This window comes from Crocuta crocuta, unplaced genomic scaffold (assembly GCF_008692635.1).
Source record: "Crocuta crocuta isolate KB4526 unplaced genomic scaffold, BGI_CrCroc_1.0 scaffold81, whole genome shotgun sequence".
NCBI lineage: Eukaryota > Metazoa > Chordata > Mammalia > Carnivora > Hyaenidae > Crocuta > Crocuta crocuta.
Window position 1 is genome coordinate 2,771,478 of NW_027527808.1, and position 14,626 is coordinate 2,786,103.

The window sequence follows — 14,626 nt, forward strand, 5'->3', positions numbered from 1 at the left end:
TTTTTTTTTTTAAGTTTATTTATTCAAGTAATCTCTAGACCCAACATGGGGCTCGAACTCATGACCTGAAGATCAAGAGTTGCAGGCTCTTCCGACTGAACCAGCCAGGCACCCACTTTTGAGGTTTTTATTCTGTTTATTCATTTGATAAACTTTCAAGTACATTTTTTAAATGTTTATTTTTGAGAGAGAGAGTGTGAGCAAGGAGGGGCAGAGAGAGAGGGAGACAGAATCCCAAGTGGGATCCGCAGTGTCAGCACTCAGCCCCATGAGGGCTCCATTCCACAAACTGTGAGATCATGACCTGAGCCAAAATCAAGAGTTGGATGCTTAACAGACTGAGCCACCCAGACGCCCCCAGGTACATTTTGATGGCAGGATGAGTGTGTAAGGGACTGAGGCTAGCAAGTTGAGAGAAGGTTTCACTGGACATGGCCGACATGGGCAGGGACTCACATTTGCTGGCCTTGGCAGGAACTGGAGTTGTATCCTGAGAGCAAAGGAAATTTGCCAAAGTGCACAGAGTAAGACTTGTGTGATCAGATTTGTGTTTTAAAGAGCTCAGTGGCTTCTGTGAAGAGGATGCATTGAAAGGGAGTGAAAGTACCCAAGGGGGACCTGCTAGGTGTTGGCGAAGAAGTATAGGCAGCGAGAGAGGGGTCTTCCTGGTCGGGAGGGGAGACACAGAACTGAGTATATTTATGAGATGTTTAATAGGTAAAATCCAATAGGTTTGGTAAAGGACTTGCCACAAGGAGTGAAGGAGAAGGTAGTGTCAAAGATGACACTGGGCTAGGAGGGGCACACCATCCTGTAAGGTGGAGACTCACTGGTGGAGGGGAGGAGGAGGAAGAGTTTGGAGATGCAGAAAGGAGAGCCACAGGGCAAACCTCTGGCGTAGTCTCCCCAAAGTCCTGGGAGTGGCAGCTGTGAGCAATGCTAAATACATTTAGGGAGACTTCCAAGTCGAGTAGGTCTGTGCCCTGCCTTCCAGAGCTTACTGCAGTGTGCGGCCATCTGTCACTAGAGAGGCCACATAACGGGGGTAGGGTGGCATGTCAAGGTCTAGGATGATTTGAGACAGACTTCGAGTCTCCCAGGATCCCAGGAGAGAGGCAGAAGTGTTGAGACAAGGCCAGGAGTCTGGAAGGGTCCTGGAGAGAGTGACAAGGGGTGTTATCAGTAGATGTGTATGGTCTATGCCAGCTAGAGACCACGCAGGATCATGGACATCAAAGGTGAATGATGGGATGGTAGAGACAGAAGTCCAGCGCCCCGAGGGAAGGACGTTCTCAGCAGTTGACAGCAGATGACTTTGTGGGACCAGATTCTGTCTGCCTCACCACGCCCGTGCCTGATCTTGTGCACATGCTCAAGGAAAGAGGAGGCAGGAGATAACTTGGGTTGACTGAGTTTAATCAGGAACAAGAGAGCCGTAGCAGATCCTAATATCTTAATAATTCAGTAACTAATGGTAATGCACATCTGGAGAATGGTTGGGTTAATCATACACGATTAACTGGGACAACTGGCCAGCTGTTTGGGTAGGGAAAAAAATACATTTTGATCTTTACCTATAACAAAATGTTTTATTTTTTATTAAATATTTTTTAAGTTTATTTATTTATTTATTTATTTATTTATTTATTTNTTTATTTTGAAAGAGAGAGCAAGCGGGATGGGGGCAGAGGGAGAGACGGGACAGAGAGAATCCCAAGCAGGCTCGGCACTGCCAGTGACAGGGGGCTCCAGCCCATGAACCGTGAGATCATGACCTGAGCTGAAATCAGGATTTCAGCTTAACTGACTGAGCCACCCAGGTGCCCCACAAAATACTTTAGATAGGAAAAAAAAAAAACCCACCCTTCTTCCCACAATAGTGTTTAAAAAAAGGAAAAAAAATGTAAAAGAGCATTTTCTAATACGTGAATAAAGGGACCTATCTAAGCTACAAAGAAGATGTGAAATTTTAAAGAAAAACATCAACAGATTTCATGATATAATGATTTAAAAATTTGTATGCAGGCCGCCTGGGTGGCTCAGTCAGTTGAGTGTCTGACTTCGGCTCAGGTCATGATCTTGCGATTCGTGGGTTCGAGCCCCACGTCGGGTTCAGAGCCTGGAGCCTGTTTCGGATTCTGTGTCTCCTTCCCTCTCTGACCCTCCCCTGCTCATGCTGTATCTCTCTCTTCTCAGAAATAAATAAAAAACATTAAAAAAATTTGTATGCAAAATGTCTCTGACTGAATTGAAAATGCATATAAATTGGGAAAACTATCATAGCAAATAAAACAGAAGTTTACATGTTAACAATATAAAGAATTCCTACTAATACGTATGGAAAGGCTAAGATCTCAAAAGACAAATAGGCAAAAGACATGAATTGGCATATTGTGAATAGGAATTTTAAATAGTTGACATGGAAAAATATTTAATATCATTAATTGATACAGAATAAATATATGTTAAAACAAGAATGACATGTCTTTTAATACCTACCCATTTAAGAAAGATTTAAAAAAGGTTAATACTCATTTCAGGTGAGCATGCAGGAAGACACTCATTCACTTCGCTGTTGGGAGAATAAATTGAACCTAGTAATTAAGATAGTAATTTGATAATCTGTATAAAAAGTACAAGAGAGTTTAAAATTAGAAGCAACAAGGGCCACCTGGCTGGCTTAGTTGGTAGAGCATGTGACTCTTGATCTTGGAGTTGTGATTTTGAGCCCCACGTTGGATGTAGAGATTACTTAAAAATAAATCTTTATTTTTATTTATTTAATTTAATTTAATTTTTCTTTTTGAGAGAGAGAAAGACAGCATGAGCAGGGAAGGATCAGAGAGAAAGGGAGATACAGAATCTGAAGACAGGCTCCAGGCTCTGAGCTAGCTGTCAGCACAGAGCCTGATGCAGGGCTCGAACCCATGAACCGTGAGATCATGACCTGAGCCGGTCAGTAGCTTAACCGACTGAGCCACCTAGGCGCCCCTAAAAATAAATCTTTAAAAAATTTTTTAAGTGTTCATTTATTTTTGAGAGAGAGTAAGAGAGAGTGAGAGAGCGAGCGAGCACAAGCAGGGGAGGGACAGAGAGGGAGACACAGAATCTGAAGCAGGCTCCAGGCTCTGAACTGTCAGCACAGAGCTCAATGTGGGGCTTGACCCACAAACTGTGAGATCATGCCCTGAGCTGAAGTCAGCCACTTAACTGACTGAGCCACCCAGGCGCCCCTACTTAAAAGAAATCTTTAAAAAAATTGGAAGCAACCTGTGTTTTCCAAGTAGGGGGATATTTCAGGAAATCAGTGTATATCTACATGTTGTACTATTACACAGCCATTAAAGTGGAGGCATTGGAAAATATTTAGTGATATGGGGAAAATGCATATGTTATAATGTTAAGTGGTTAAAAGAGACATGCTGAATTATATATACAGTGTGATCACAAGTATGCACATAAGTATGCACGGAGATAGTTTGAAAAAAATGCATCAATCTACTCATGCTTTTTTTTGAGTGTTGTAATTATCAGTAATTCTTTTCTTTGGACTTCTTTCTTCTATAGGGCAGAAGAGTTCTAAGTTGGAAACAATAGAAAATAATTTTTGTTAGAAATAAGTATCTACTTTTAGCTTTCTTGCACCTTAACTAATGGCTCCTACTCTAGTGGTCTGATATGATTTTGTTGGCTAATGCATCTGTCTCAAGCTGTTTACATGATGTTAGTGTCCATGACTCACACAATACTTTTATGGCCCTCAACATGTGTCAGGCACCATACTGCACAGTTTACACATATTAACTCAGTTAGAATGCACAATACTCACAAGGGGGAGGCAGGCCATATAATTATTCACATTTTATGAAGCAGGAAATTGAGGCACAGAGAGGTTAGTTAACCTCCTCAAGGTCACACAGCCAGTATATATTATGGAGCTCGGATTTGAATTCAGCTAGGATATGAATGCTCCAGTGGCCCTACCCTGAATGTGCTGCATGGTTATGTTTAAGAGAAAGTACAATTTTGTTTTTTAGAAAACAAACAAACCAGAAAATCTTATGAAAACAAACTAGCATCAAACGATAACAATAAATGCAAAATGACATTCTTGGGTCATGAATCCCATTTATGAAGTGAAAGAGTTAAGTAGGATGATCTTTCATACCCTCTTGGCTGTGAATTCTGCAATTATGTTTATTAGCTAGAAAAACTGACTTTTGTATACCGTAGTAGGAATGTTACTTATTTCCTCCACCCGTCATTTCCTTCCCAATTTCACACCTTTTAACTGGGAGCCTCTGACATGATCCCTGACACCACCCTTCCCTCCACGCCCTGTTGGTCGGAGCCGGGGAAAATATCTCAACCAAGCTGGGCCAGTGATTCCTGAGTTTGAAATTGGTGCTCCAGGATTCTAGACCCCTCTTGACCACATGGGCTGTGAATTCAGTGTGAGCCTCTGGTGGCCATTTTCCACCACTGCAGTGAGGGCATGGGACTGGCAAGGAAGGAAGTGTGGTTTTTGTGCTTCCCAGTGGCTTTCTCCACCTTGCTTCTAGGCTCCACAAGGCCTTGCCCATTATCCTTAGCTCATACAAGACTCCCTGTGTCCTTTCAATAAATTCCCCACTTGTGTTTGCTTCCCAGTTTGAGTGGGATTATTACTTGCTACCAACGATGTACAGGTTCCCAGCTTGTCTGGTGTAGCCTCCAGGTGAATAAGGAGGAACGTTTGCATTGAGGCATTTTCCAAAAGCTGACTTGAGGATGTTTTCTTGGGGTGACTCGGGCACTTCAACCAAGTCAGCTAAACAAGGAATGTACTGAAAACCAGGCATGCTGGTGAAAGTAATATTAAAAGAGATGGCGAAAGACCCACTGGCCAGCGGAAGGCTCCGGTCCGGAGTGGAGGCTAGTTTACAGATTTAACGTAGAGGTGAGGGGGCTTGATTAGTTTCAGGTTGCCCAGGGCTTACCGTGCTTTGGGGGAAGTGGCTGATAGCCAACTCGTGAGAGAGTCCTGGATCAGCTGGTGGGCCAGCGTTTTGATGCCAGCAACATGCATGTCTTGCTCAGAACATTGGGTCTTGAGTGTGTGCGATGGCCTCCTTGGGACTGAGAGCCTCACCTACGCTGGCCCTGGGCCAGTCCCTGTGCGTCTCTCTGCAGCCTCGGGCCGGGGATGTCTCTCCTGCTCTTGATACTGTGGATACTTCTGCCTGTGCTTGTCTTCCTGTTTGCCAGGCAACACTTGCATATCAGAAACAATGGAGTCAAATATTATTAGAAGAAACAATAAAGTGTGTTAGAAATAGCAGCTTCTAGATATATGCCCAAGGGGTAGAAAGGGACAGAGCAACAGGGAACTTCTTAATGCCTTCATTTTTTTTTTTTTTTTACTATGTACATGTATTACTTAGATATAAACAAATAATCACTGTAATACCCAGCTCCCCATCATAAAATAGTGTCTTTCTGTCTTCGTGCCAGTCTACACCCTCTGTCCTGTTAATGACTCAAATCCTAGTGGTCTCATGCCATTTACTCTGTGTGCTTTTAATAGCACAGACCTATTTTGCAATTTATTTCATTTAGAGGCATTCTTTTGGTTTGGTTTTGCTTTACTTAGATTCTTATAATTCTTGGCTGTGTGCAAGGAATTTGTACATTAAAAGCGGTGGATGTTTCTATCCACTTTGTCTTGTATTGAGTAATGATTAGGTAATCAATATAGTCATTGGGCATTGGCAATTTTGAGAATGTATATATTCTATAAATTTTTTTAAATGTTTATTTTTGAGAGAGAGAGAGGGAGAGTGGGGAGTGGCAGAGAGAGAGGGAGACACAGAACACGAGCAGGGTCCAGGATCTGAGCTGTCAGCCCAGAGCCTGATGTGAGGCTTGAACCCATGAACCATGAGATCATGACCTGAGCCACTGTCATATGCTTAACTGATTGAACCACCCAAGTGCTCTGAGAATGTACATATTCTAAAGAAACTTAAAAAAAAAAAAAATGCTGCTTGGGCCAAAGAAATCTTCATGGCTATCTTCAGAATGTTCCCTCACTTCCTGTCCCTTTGCTTTGTTTGGGCGATGGCAGATTGAAACCAGAGAGCATAGCCAAAGCCTGAAGAAATGCTCTGATCAGTTTGTTCATTCATTCATTAAAAAAGTTATTGCTCATGTAGTATATGCCTGGTAGCACACTATACAACAAGTCGGATATAGTCAGCAAGCTCAAGAAATGGAAGGTTGTGGAGGATATTTTTTGAGGGAAAGGTAGCTTTCATTCTTTACATTAAGATAATTCATTACTTCATGAGCTTTTGCTGCAGCGTCCCTTTAGATAAGAAGCGCTTGGTAAAAACTTGTTTGCAAATAGAAATTCTCAGTATTTTCTGCTGAGAACAAACTGAGGACTGATGGGAGTGTGTGTGGGGGTGATGGGCATGGAGGGGGGCACTTGTGGGGATGAGCACTGGGTGTTATATGGAAACTAACTGGACAATAAACTATTTGTTAAAAAAAAAAAAAGAAATTCTCGGCATTTTCTCCTGCTTCCCGGCCCTGAGGCTACACAGCCTCTGCAAGTGGCTCTCAGAGGAGAGCTTCCGGGAACCTTGGAGGGAGACCCTGGGAGAATCAAGCACGTATGGTTTGAGGGGCCCCTGGGTGGCTCAGTCGGTTAAGCGTCCGACTTCAACTCAGGTCATGATCTCATGGTTTGTGAGTTGGAGCCCTGCGTCGGGCTGCGTGCTGACAGCTCAGAGCCTGGAGCCTGCTTCGGATTCTGTGTCTCCCTGTCTCTGCCCCTCCTCTGCTCACACACACACACTCTCTCTCTCAAGAATAAATAAACATTTAAAAAAATAAAAAGAATGTATAGTTTGAGCACCACTCACGGAGGTTGCTACGTCCATCCTCTTTCATGGCAAAAACATGGGCACCGAAGGTTATAACCATGAGGAAAGCATCTCCGGGAGGCCCGAGGGCTGGTGTCCATGTGGACGTGAGCCTGGCAGATGTGCTGCGGGGAAGCACAGGGAGAACTCATTCCTGCAGTGGCTTAGGATTCTGGGGAGGAACCGGAGGCCAGAGGAGATGAGAACAAACAGCAGCAAGCAAGTGGTCGACAGGGAGGCGATGGGAAGCAGTAATGAGGCGAAGGGCAGCTCACACCTGGTTCAAGGGCAGAGGAAAGGCAATAGGCCGAGAGAGATGAGCTCTGCTTTAGATAAGTCACGACAGGCTCCTATGCTAGTAGTCCCTAAAAACACAGAACACACACTGGGCAGGGTCAGAGGCAGGGGTGCTGCTGTCCACCTGGGCTGAGCGGTCAGTTACTTAACTGCCTTGGAAGATGTTTCCTTCTGGATCAAATGAGGGCGACAGTCCGCACACACAGAGCTGTTGTGGGAACACAGTGAGATGACCACGTGACAGCATCCAGCACACTGCCTAGCACACAGTGGGAATCTGTGAGGCTGGTCTTATTTCCTGTTCCGCCGCTCCTCAGGAATGGGCGAGGGGCTCAGTGTCCCCTGTGCCGAATACAAGGAAATCACAGAGGTTCAGGGACCCGGAGCTGAGCTGGGGCTGCGGGAGGTGTGGAAGAAGGCAGTGGGCGCCCAACCGCTCGGCCCTTCAGTTCTGGAAGAGGCTGAACTATAAAACTCTGTCTCCACTGCTCATTCTGTTAATCGATGAAATAATGGCGATCAGGAGTAACCAAGAAAACATTCGGATGTGCTGTGTAAGCTATTCACTAAGGCAGGACATTCTTATTTCAGAAAGAATGTTTTTAAGAAACTGAAAAGAAATTTTCATGTTTGGAAGCACTGCTGGATCTCTGACGGTTCCAGTGTCTGAGGATTTTGGCTTCCATTTGTGGACTACTTCTCTATGCATCGTGACATGTTACTTTAGGTCATTCTCACAATAGCCCCATGTTGTGGGAACTTCTCTGGACCAGGTGATAGGACAGGGGTCATAATCCTGCCCACCCCAGCTAGGGCTGATTGGACTAGGAGGAGATAAAGATATTGTCCAAGCCACGCTAATTAGTTCTCCTCATTTTCATTATAATGTCCCATGGTAAGGATGGCACTTAGAAGGGTTAAATCACTCGTCCAGGCATTTAACTTGCAAGAGGCCAAACTTGGATTTGTGCTCAAGTCAGCCGAACTCCAAAGGCTCCTACCTTGCTGCGCACATATATATGCTTGGTTCTTGTAGGTGAGTACATCACGTTCTAGTGGATCCAGCATTGGCCTGGGGTAGGGTCTCCAAGGCTGGCTTGGGGGTAGAAGAGACATCGCCTTTCAACTAGCAACACAGGGTGAGCAGCTAACTTATCTTATTGACAGTCACAGCCAAGGGAGTGGGTTTGAATTGTCGTTATAGGGGATGAACCGTAGAAGGGAGATGTGCCTTTCACGTCTCTAAAGATAGCCTTGATGGTGAACGTGGATATGGGGAAGACATCCCTTTGGTTTTAAATTGTTTTTACAACGATAGGTAAAACCTCCAACCCTTGGTGAGCCTTTCCTGGGTATTTAGTTAGTTATTTTTTACTTAAATCAACAGCCCACATATAGAAGCAGGTACACAAAAACTTTTATTAAGTGGAAGTTAGACTCCATGGTAATTAACCAGTTACAAGTGCGTTTAAATTCATGTGTGTGGACACTGTAGAAGTCAGAATGGTCTTATTGAGAGTCCAGTGTTCTGGCGTGCCATGTGCCAGTGCAGCCCAAGGTAGAACCATACACGCAGTAAGTACAGGTCAACGATGATTTCAGACTACATTGGCAACACCATGTTCATTGTCACAGCTAAGCATTACAGAACATTAAAGTCCAAAGACCAGAAGACTATTACTAAATTGATTCTTACTATAAGCCTTTACTTCTACTTCAATGCTTCCATAGGACCACTGCGACAAATCCTCAACTCTGGGGGGACAGCGCCATTTTTATATTTTACACTTAAATGGGCCGCAGAGACTGTAAACATTCAGTGGTCCTCGTGATGCCCATTGCAGGTAGATGACACCTGTCCCCTTGGGAAAGTGCAGTTTAGATAGTTTAACTGGTGTGAACATCTTATACTGTTAAGTCTTCAAATCTGAAATTTTTCTTCTATTTCAATTAGCACCAGTTTATTTTAACTCTTTTTCCTGGTGTTAAATATTTAGGAAACATTTTTTTTTTTAACCCAACACACAAAGTCCCAAACAATGGAAAGCAAAAAACATTCAAAAAGTTGTTTTAGAGAACAGCATTTAGAAAAACAACATCATTGAAACATTCAACAAATCTATGTACAATGTGCCAATAGCCGGCAAGGAGCATGGCTGAGGGACAGTCACATAAAAGGTTTATTAGCCTGAACCTCCACAGGCTATATTTACAGTCAGATAGGTATTCAGAAATGGAGTATCAGAACATCTGAATTTGGCTAAAAATCATACAAAAAGACACATCCCCACCCCCAATAGCTTCTAAATAGGTAGCAAACATATCCAGCATGACCATAAGTACCAGGCTTAGAAGTGCGTTTTTCCATATTTTCCACATTTTCCACATTTCTACAAACGGTTGAGAAACTTTCTCAACGGACATAGAAGAGAGCCGGAATGGCAGAGGAATGGAGTTCTTTATTTCAGCTTTGTCAGAAGAAGGAGAGAATATGTTTTCATGTTGAGCAACATAGAAGGTTACTGATTGAGGAGCAAGGATAAATGATTAGGGGAAAAGGTTTCACGGAAATACAAAGTCAACGAGAGTGCCAAAGCAATGTGTGTCTATTCTATATGGACGGTCCAGACATGTACAGTCATTATCTCTGTGTGCTTTTGAAAAAAGCTCAGTGATTTGCTTTGCTGGACGGCATTTTCATATTTTGTTCTTTGAAACGATATAACCCAAACCCTTTGGAGAATAGTTTCTGTCCTTAGGTTGAGAATTAAACACAACAGACACATCCTATGCTATGTTTATCCAATGCGATGCTCATTAACCTTATGCAGTTCGTTTGCCTGCTAATCCAGTGTTACCAGAATATCCACCTTTAGAAAACTGGGCACATTTGTAACAGCCAGCATTTCTCATTTCTGCTTACAAAGTAACATATAAACCATTCCCCATTTATTTACCTTAATGGCTGCATTTGTTTAGAGCCTGAAGTTTCAATGCACTGTCTTTAAAAATATCAGCTAGAAGAATATCGATGGGGTCCCACATTCCCATAATGTTATGCATTCAAGTTTATTTTCATAATTTGTGGTTGTGATACATTTATGAAAAGAATTTACTTGGATTTGATACAAAATACATGTTACTCTTTGAAAATGCATAGTTTGTAACTTCATACATTCATTCACTAGTATTAAAGATTTTTGTAAGCAAGTACTTACCTCCACATGGTGGTAAGATTGTATTTCAAAAGATCTCTAAAAATTGGATAGCATCGCCACATTGCTTTGAATTAGTGCCCAGTTACTAGTTAACGCCTGTCATTTTACCACTGGCATCACACAGAAGGGACTGCTTTTTTTCTCTTCAGTCTGTCTTTACTTGTTTAGCAGGCACTGAAAAGCAATGCTTTCTACTGACAGCATTTCCACTAAATACCCCATTTGAAATATTTCCTAATTTCATTTTGATATTTTAGATTTGGTATAGAAAACAATTTGAAAGATGGCTTAATTTTTAAAAGTGGAGTTTTTAAAAAACCTTATCATGGACTAAGGGCGACGGAGGGTTTGTGATAACTGTTGTTTTCTTATTCCCCAGGCCCCTCATTCGAAAAAGATGACTGTAGGCCACTCGACAGTTGCATTTGATGATAGTCATGAACCCTTTGGGACCTAGCGATTTTTTTCTTATCCTGAGTTCTTCCTCTAAGTATATAGATTTTGAGACACGAAACACTTTGGAAACTACACTAGTATCTGGTTATTCCAGAGAGCATATGTTTAAATGGTTGGCCATCATCCAACCATTAATTACAAAAATAGGAATTCTAGGTCGCGTTGTAGGAAAATATTGATTAATGACATTATTTTTAAACATACATAATCCACATTCCTGGGTTATTTTACACCCAGAGCATTTTCAGTTATTGAAGTTGTGGAACATTTTGGGGGTATTGAGCTCTTTCCTAAAAATCTAAATCTATTCTAAAGCTTTCTACCAGTGATCACAGAGGTTCCCCAAACAGTTGGGATACTTTGGAAGAAGGGGCTTTGCTATCTTCACAGGGCTTGGTCAAGTCACAGTCATTGATTTCCAATTAGCAGAGTCTAGGATAAAAAGGCGTACAAAGCAAAGCAAGGGTTTGTAATCTGCAAAGAGATGCATGCTGTTTATTTTGGGGGGAGGGGCAGTTTGTAATTCCACTACACTGTAGATCCCTGAGGGGTAATTCCAGCTCTGGCCCTGCTGGCCCCAAAAGCTCTACTTTCCCCCCTTTATCTTGGCCACGTGTGCCCAAAGTTGGGAAGAGGGCTCCATCAGGGTGAGGGGCAGGTGCTTAACAACGAGAGCGAACTGGAGGAGTTTTCTCCTTACGTAAATATCAAGTTAAAACAATTATACCTTGAAGGGGCCACTTTCTTTTCACATAACAGAGGCCAAGTCGGTTCTCAGGCTGTATAATCATGGGCAGAGGTCAGGGCCCAGAGAAATTAAGTGGGAAGCTCTCTTCCTCCGTCCTTCCCTGCTGGTTCTGATCACGTAGCTGGCACTCCAGCCGGTGGGCAGGGGACTTGTGTGGAGGGCTTTGAGTCCAGGTGAAACGATTAGGTATCTGCCTTGTCACTCTTTCTCCATGAGTCTTTTGTGATGAGGGTTGCAGGTTGTGCGCTGACTGACCTGCTCTCTGAATGATCACCCAAAACTGTTCAGGCAGATGGAAATTTCTCTCCGGAAGAAGAGGGTAGCCTCACTGAGCCTCACATAAAGTCATAGTAATATTTATCCCTTTGGACCTTAACTTAAAAGTGAGAAATCAGCACAGAAGCACGTGTTTAATCTGGAACTTTTGGAGGCAAAAATACATGATAACAGCGTGGCCTCAGTCATGTCCCTCTAGCAAACACAAGGTGGATGCCAAGATGAGGGGAAATAGGACTAGTCACCAGCACAGGGACTGTTTTCTCTCCTTAAGCTCATTTTCTTCTCTAGAGTTCTGGTTTTCCTCTCTAGTCAGAGATGTGGAGAGAATGCAGAAGAAAATAGATGAGCCACTTTTATTATTATTATTTTTTTTTTGAAAGAAAATTTTGTTATTTCATGACCACCCTCTTGCCTTTTTCAGGACTTGCTACTTTCTACTCTAGTGAATCTTCTGAATTAAAAATTTAGGGAATTGCCCCAGTAAATAAATGTAATAGTTAATTGGACTCAAGAATTAAATTCTTAACATTTTCATAACATGAATAAAAGGGATTCTTTCGTTGGAAGCTGACAGTTAAAAATTCTGTGAATGGCGCCCAATATAAAATAGCTTTTTTTTTTTTTTTAAATGAAGACTACAATTGGAGCATTGAATTCACAGTCTCTGCCTTCTTTCAAAATCCGTATCTTCTTTGCGGGCTTAGCTTTCTTCTTGTTCACGGAGCCCAGCCACTGATCTGGCATTGGTGCTCCNCGCCTTCTTTCAAAATCCGTATCTTCTTTGCGGGCCTCAGCTTTCTTCTTGTTCACGGAGCCCAGCCACTGATCTGGCATTGGTGCTCCCCATTGCAAAATGGACTTCTTTTCCTGCAGAGGAGGAAAGTCCTCCCCCAGCACTGTGTTTTCAGACCAATAATACGAGTCTCATTTATCAAAAAGCTGTTAACGAAGTAGGCGGCAGGCCATAATGGTTTAGCTCCATGACTACACTTCCCGTGAGTGGCTTTACCCTCACCCTGTGATGTGAAGCCTGGTCAATGACAGGGCAAAGGGCCTGAAGGACCCTGTTCATTGTTGGACAGACTTTAGTCCCTCACGGTGACAGAGGTCTCAGGCATTGACAGGGTTGTTTAAATTGCATTCGTGTTTAAACGTGACTTAACCATATTACCAGGTGTTTCCAACTTTGAATTGACAGTATCTTTTGATTTGATCATGAAAAACTGTAAATCTGAGCTGCTTTAAAATTTTCTGGCATCAATTTGCGTTTTTATGGATAACAAGCGTTGCATATTAGCAAAATAATTATTTTCCCAAGGAGTCAAAACTTCTATTCAGAACATTACAGTAGCTCAGAAACTCCTATAATTAGCCACTTAGATGGTGAGAACTTAGGGAGTGGGGGCACGGCAGCACCCTAAAGGGATACCTTTGGGGACGATGGAGTTTGCATGTGACAGTGTGAATGAGTGCCCTCTTTGTGTCTATGCAGAGAGCCTGAGAGTTGGGCTGAAAGGATGGGAACGTGGTGGATCCCTAGGTCTTTTCAGGTTTCGTGTCCGGAAGACTAAGGTATGAGCCAGTGGGAAGCGCTTCCCCTCCTCGTTTTGGACAGTGAGAAGGCTGACTCACAGACGTAAGACTATTGTGGCTTGGCCTTGAAGTGATCCCAGATATTCCTGTTGTGCCCTGGGCTCTTAGGAAGGTCAAATGACATAATGTATCTGCAAGACACCTACTTTATCGTATATGTGAGAAGGGTAGTGATTAACCCAACACCATCAGGACGCTGGTGTGAGACAGAGCTGAACGTCAGTCCGCCCAAGCGGAAGAAGCAGCTTCTAATCTTTTCCGTGACACATTTATTCCCATTTCGTTTTTGCCCTCGGACAGAGACACTAAGGTTTTCTATGTGGAACAACTCCATTGGGGGGTTAGGGGACATTCTAAAATACCTACCGGTTCTGAAGCAGGGATGTTGCTGTGTCGGAGATGAAACAATGGAAATTTCACCCTGGATGAAGACTCACGAGGCAGGGCGGGGCGGGAAGGAGTGGGGAAGGGCGGGCAAAGGGCTTTGGGACGAGGGGGCAAAGTGGGCTCTCTTCAGCGGCAGGGGCCTCTGGCTGCCTTCTCTGAAGGCACAAGCCTGCTCTTTGCCGGCCCCTCATCACAGTGGTCACGGTAGTGAAAACTCAAGTTGGGATGACAGTTATTCAGTGCTTCGGGGCCTGGCGTGGGCGAGAGCTGGAGAGTACTTCAGCGTACTGTGATCAGAGGCAAGGCTAGTTTAAGGACACTGTATTTTTATATTCAAGTCCTCCATGAGAATTATTTCCTCGATTTTAGTTGCCCAGATAGTGCCAACGTGTGAATTTGTGGGGCTGAGGGAGGAAGGTGACCCGATGGCCGTGGAATGTGAGATGTGCTTTCCCTGACATCTCACGTTCCATGTGAGAAAATGGTGGCCAAAGGCTGCCATCTGCCCCTCCATAGGTTCTCTTTGGTCTCTACAGTGTTGGCCAAGAATTTGAGTTAGTTGTCAACACTTAAATGTCAGGTAACACCGTATTTCCAAGTCAGAAGATCTAGCAGCCCTGGGCCTGATTTCTGCATGGTTCTGATTGTCTGGAGCTGGGTGCCCTATGCAGTGCTGGTGCCCTATGCAGTGCTGGTGCCCTATGCAGTGCCGGGTGCCCTATGCAGTGGGTGGGGTGGGC

The 14,626-nt window shown here is 43.5% G+C and overlaps 1 long non-coding RNA gene across 1 annotated transcript in view; it reads left to right on the plus strand.

Moving 5' to 3' along the window:
• Positions 1–14,626, plus strand: part of LOC144240144 (uncharacterized) — a 40,102-nt gene that overhangs the window by 8,127 nt on the left and 17,349 nt on the right. The window lies entirely within an intron of this gene.